The following is a 6,000-nucleotide window of genomic DNA, read 5'->3' as shown; positions in this document are numbered from 1 at the left end:
TAATCATATTGCATTTCTTAATGGGGCCATAGAGAAATGGAAAAAGAACAAATATATACGTAGATAAAACCCTTAGATATTCCATAGACTATCTTATATAAAAATAATTTAATATAGAGTCATCTTTATACAATCAACATTGCCTCAGGAAGGTAACTTCACAAACTGTTTTATCTGCCATAGAGTGAGTACTGCAGGATTTCATAAATGCATTCAAAACTCTCTGCAAACAAGGCAAAGTAAAAGTTAGTTAATTAAATAAGTGATGCAATGATTAGTTAGAGAACTGTGTCCAAATGATAAAGCTGGCTGTGTTATGATTAGGTTAGTTATTTATCAGAACTATAGCTTTTAAATATAGGCTTCTCAGTAAGATCACATTTTCAACTCATTTATGACACAGTTGACTTTAAGAATCTGTATGACCACTTTCTTATATTTATAAAGGGCCTCATATACATTTTCCTAATTTTGTTTGTACTTGTGATTTTTAAAAATACATCAGAAAAGATAATACTCTGGTCCACAATGATTGTAAATTACCTGAATATAGAATCACCTCCAACTTCTCTCTGGAAAGGTTTCCTTTGAAATACAACCCAAGTTTTCCTGGGCTCTGTATCATGTGTAGATGTCTAATACAACATGAAAAACGTTAATGGGTCCTTTTGACTGCCGTAAGGAGAATAGTCACCTACTTTCCTATTCTAAGAGGTTTACTCTAATTGAAAGGAGCATATATAGGTATGGAATCAGACAAATTGGTATGAATCTACTTCATACTCCTGAGGTAAGTTTAAACATCTGTTAAGCTCACTGATACCCCCTCCCCAGTCCAATGCATCCTCCTCTGTAAAATGTTTGAAATGTCACCAACCACTCCTGTGAGGATTAAATGGTAGTAACACACAAAGAAAGTATTAAGTGTATCGTCTTTCCATTTTCTTTTCTTGTCCTGGAAAACACACAGCATGAAATTAAGTCTAATTCAGCCAACAATTGAAATAAATTTTCTCATAGGAAAACTTATATGCTTGCTTTTGTAAAGCCTCTTGTCCTGTGACCAAATGAATGGGAAAGCTTAGTGTGTGTTTCACTCACATGGAAGAATATTTATTATTTGTGATATGATTAGTACCCAGTTGAGTTCAACATGAGTTCAAACAAATATTTCTTCAGTGCCAACTATAACAGCACTCAGGATAGAGAGTTAATGGGCCATACTCCTTGTCCTTGGGGAGCTGAGGAGAGGCTTAAAGCAGACATGTCAACCTGTTGTTCCAATTATAGCCACATGATCTGAAGGCTAGCTCCACATTTTTAAAAGCTTAGTAAATTTTTATTTTATTTTTAAATTTAATTTATTTTTTACTTTATTTTATAAAAATAAGTAAAACATTTATTCATTTATTATAAATATACATATTATTTATTATATTTAATATAAATTAAATATATTTTATTTTATATGTAATTATTATTTATTATAAAATATTTTGTTTTATTTATCTATTTAAAAAGCTTAGTGTGTATTTCACTCATATGGAAGAATATTTATTATTTGTGATAATATGATTAGTACACAGCTGAGTTCAACATGAGTTCAAACAGTTATTTCTTCAGCACCAACTATAACAGCATTATTCTAGGCCCTCAGGATAGAGAGCAAATGAGCCACAGTCCTTGTCCTTGGGGAGTTGAGGAGAGGCTTAAAGCAGACATGTCAACCTGTTGCTCCAATTATAGCCACATGATCTGAAGGCTAGCTCCACATTTTAAAAGCTTAGTAAATTTTTATTATTTAAGAAAATGAGTTTAAGTGAAAAAGTATCTGAAAAATACATGCCAAATAATTTTCTATAGGAAGACAATGTTTTTTTTAATCACATTATCTGAAAAGATATCACAGGAATTTCAAAATATAATTACCATTTTTAATAAAACAGCCATAATAACATTTTCACATGTAAAAAGGTTAACCACTCTCTTAATATTGCCCAAGGGCTACTCACTGTTTTAATCACCACATAAAAGATATTCTTTCTTTTTCATTGTCTGTTATTTAAAGTCAGAATCCAAATAGGTTCTGTTCATTTTGACTGGTTGATAAAGCTCTTATGTCTCTTTAGTCTACAGATGCCCCCCTCTTCCTCTCTTTTCTCTCTATACCCTTATCTCTTGAACTTTGTCATTTATTTGTTGAAGGTACCAGGTTGTTCATTTTAAGTGTCTCATATTCTGTGTCTTTTCTGATACTTCCCTGTGGTGCTGTGGTGATGTTCAACAAAAGTCTCTGTATTTTCTGTAAATTGGATTGAGAATTTGATTAAGTTTTATTTCTTCATGGAATTATTTTGCAAAGGTATTTGCGTGCCAATGTTGTGTCCCCTTATCAGAAGATGTATATATATGTATATATATATATATAGTTGTTTCTCTTTTTTGTGATAGTGGCAGCCATTACTAATAGAAGTCTCAATCCATTCATCCTTTAGAGCTGAGAAATGGTGATATTCTAGCACCATCCTTTCTTTTTCCTTTATTAGCTAGAATACTTCTATAAAGAGAAAATTATCATCTACTATTTGATTTCCAGTGGAAGAGTATATATAAAAAGTCAGGAAAGTGCTTGATACTTTACTTGGCAATTTTAAAATAAGTGAAATCACTATTAAACAGTATCGCTTCTCTTTTTAATATTATCATGATCCCATGGGTTTTATATAATTTGATATCTTTTATTCTTTAGGTTTACTATGCTTACTAATGCTCAATTTGTCCCATTCTTGGCTAATAGAAGCTTCTGTTGTTCTCTTGAATCTTTTTAATACAATCATAAAGTCTATGATAGTCTGTGTGCATTCTGATCATTACAAATTAATCCATGCATTTCTTGTACATTTTGTGTGCCAAGCTTCTAATGAGGCTTAGTTCCTTTATAGTGGGAAATAATATTTAGAGAGCACAGAATGTTTACTTAGGTTACTCATTTCTACTGAGTTGACAATTGACTCTAAACCTTTCCAGTGTACAGAGTTAAGAAATGTTTTCCTTCATAAAAATAAAATATATTCCCAATACATATCCATACTGATACTTGTAAGTCAGGTTCTAATCTCTTTTATTAAATATACTTTTCCCTTTTCTACTGATAAATTCAAATTTTCAATATTACTTGAAATCAGGGTGTCCAAATTATTTTACCTTTGTAAACAACCCTTTACAATGGTTTAGTTACTTAATGTAATTTTAGTGGAACAGAATTTGAATGGTGGCAAATTCTATTATAATTAATAAAAATAACAATGAACACCTATCAAGTTTTTACTGTGTAATATTATTTAAACTTTATAATAACACCACACAGAGGTATTATTCTCAGTTTATAAGTGAAGAAATTTAAAGTTCAGAGATAGTAATTTATAGAAGATGCCACAATTGTTAATGGGGATCCCAACTGCTGATTTGTCTGACACTTAAAACCCACAAAGTTAACCAATTATTAATGATTATGCCATGGTGCCTATTTAATTAACAACATTCTCCTTCTGTTACAATTATCAGTTGATCCAAGACTATTAGCCAGAGCTCTGCTGACATTTAGAGAAAGTAAGTGGTACATAAATGATTACGATCTCATGGCCTATTATTTCACACATGTTACTTAATTATATATGCATGTGTGTGTAACAAGTAGGGCATACCTTGGTAAAGTCATTAAATTTCAGACTGTGGGAGTTGTTTGACCGTAGGCTCTTCCTGATGATCTGATATATTCCTAAGAGGACATTTGTAATGCTTTTCTAAGCAGCAGTTTTAAGACCAATTAGCAGGTTTTATAAACCCTACTTTTACATCTTTTGTTAAAAGAATAGTTGAATTTTGTATTTCCAGGCATTGTTTGAACATAACAATTTTAATTGGCTTTAAAGTTTTAGGAGAGACATGATAATATTCATTTTCAATTGATTTTTAAATGATAAATGTTTATAGAGTACTGTACTTGAATCATAATAGTAAGCATTTAAACTACAGATATGCTATTTGTTTCCCTTGCCACATACTATAAAGATGGGTGCACAAAATATAGGTTCTGTGTCTTCCCCTTTCATTAGCTTCAGGAAAAATGATGCAATTCCTTTAAACTAATCAGAAGGTAGTGGTTGGGGTCACATCTCCAAAAGTGAATTTTCAGCTCCTAGGGCAATAAGCAGCCTGATCATATGTCTCCCGAAAGCCTCCATTGATGAAACTACATGAGGACTTTTCTGCCACTAGGGGAATAAGTTCCCAGGGGTGAACTGCTTATAGCCCCTTCCTTCTGAATGAATTACCGGCACCACTTTAGGAGATCTAGGGTGGAAATCATAAAGTTGGATGTGAGTGCAACTATGCAACTATCGGACACAATCCTATGCCATAAGTAATACTATTTTGTGTGAGTTAAAAGAAAACAAAATAATGGGAAATGACTATAGAAGTGGAACTTCCTGCCATAGTTTTCATCAAGAATGCACTAAAAGTAACAGATTTACGTTTTTATGTTGAGGACAAAGCAAAGAAGGCTACTGCTATGTCCATGTGCTATTCCATTTTATTCTTGTGTTGTTACTGTTCAGTCACTAAGTCATGTCCAGTTCTTTGAGACTCCATGGACTGTAGCACATCAGTCTTCCCTGTCCTTCACTGTCTCACAGAGTCTGCTCAAATTCATGCCCATTGAGTTGGTGATGATACCTAACCATCTCATTCTCTGCTACCTTCTTCTCCTTTTGCCCTCAATATTTCCAGCATTAGAGTCTTTTCAAATGAATCTGCTCTTTGCATCATATGGCCAAAGTATTGGAGCTTCAGCTTCAGCATCAGTCCTTCCAATGAATATTTGGGGTTGATTCCCTGGTTTGATCTCCTTGTAGTCCAAGCAACTCTCAAGGGTCTTCACCAGCACCACAATTTGAAAACATCAATTCTTCAGCCATCAGCCTTGTTTATGGTCTAACTCTCACATCCATGCAAGACTACTGGATAAAAAACAAGAAGAAGAACATAGCTTTGACTGTGTGAACCTTTCTCAGCAAAGTGACATCTCTCTTTTTGCAATAAGGAGTTCATGATCTGAGCCACAGTCAGCTCCTACTCTTGTTTTTGCTGACTATATAGAGCTTCTCCATTTTCGCTGCAAAGAATATAATCAATCTGATTTCAGTATTGACCATCTGGTAATGTCCATGTGTAGAATCTTCTGTGTTGTTGGGAGAGGGTGTTTGCTATGACCAATGTATTCTCTTGGCAAAACTCTGTTAAGCAATTGCCCTGCATCATTCTGTACTCCAAGGCCAAATTTGCCTGTTACTCCAGGTATCCCTTGACTTCCTACTTTTTATTCCAGTCCCCTATAATAAAAAGAACATCTTGGGGGGGGGCGGGGGGGAGGCGTGTTAGTTCTAGAAGGTCTTGTAGGTCTTCATAGAATAGTTCAACTTCAGCTTCTTCAGCATTACTGATTGGGGCATAGACTTGGATTACTGTAATATTGAATGGTTTGCCTTGGAAATGAACAGAAATCATTCTGTCATTTTTGAGATTGCACCCAACTACTGCATTTTGGACTCTTGTTGACTATGAGGGCTACTTCATTTCTTCTAAGGGATTCTTGCTGAGCACTGAAGAATTGATGCTTTTGAAGAAGAAATAAGCTGAGCACTGAAGAATTGATGTTTTTGAACTGTGGTATTGGAGAAGACTCTTGAGAGTCCCTTGGACTGAAAGGAGATCAAACCAGTTCATCCCAAAGGAAATCAGTCCTGAATATTCATTGGAAGGACTGATGCTGAAACTGAAACTCCAATATTATGGCTACCTGATGTGAAGAACTTACTCATTGGAAAAGACCCTGATTGGGAAAGATTGAAGGCAGGAGAAAAAGAGGCAACAGAGGATGAGATGGTTGGATGGCATCACTGACTCAATGGACATGAGTTTGAGCAAGCTACGGGATTT

The sequence above is a fragment of the Bos grunniens genome, chromosome 19, assembly GCF_055505025.1.
Source record: "Bos grunniens cultivar Pamir isolate PY7600 chromosome 19, Bosgru_T2T1.0, whole genome shotgun sequence".
In the NCBI taxonomy this organism is placed as follows: Eukaryota; Metazoa; Chordata; class Mammalia; order Artiodactyla; family Bovidae; genus Bos; species Bos grunniens.
This window is presented reverse-complemented; position numbering follows the sequence as displayed.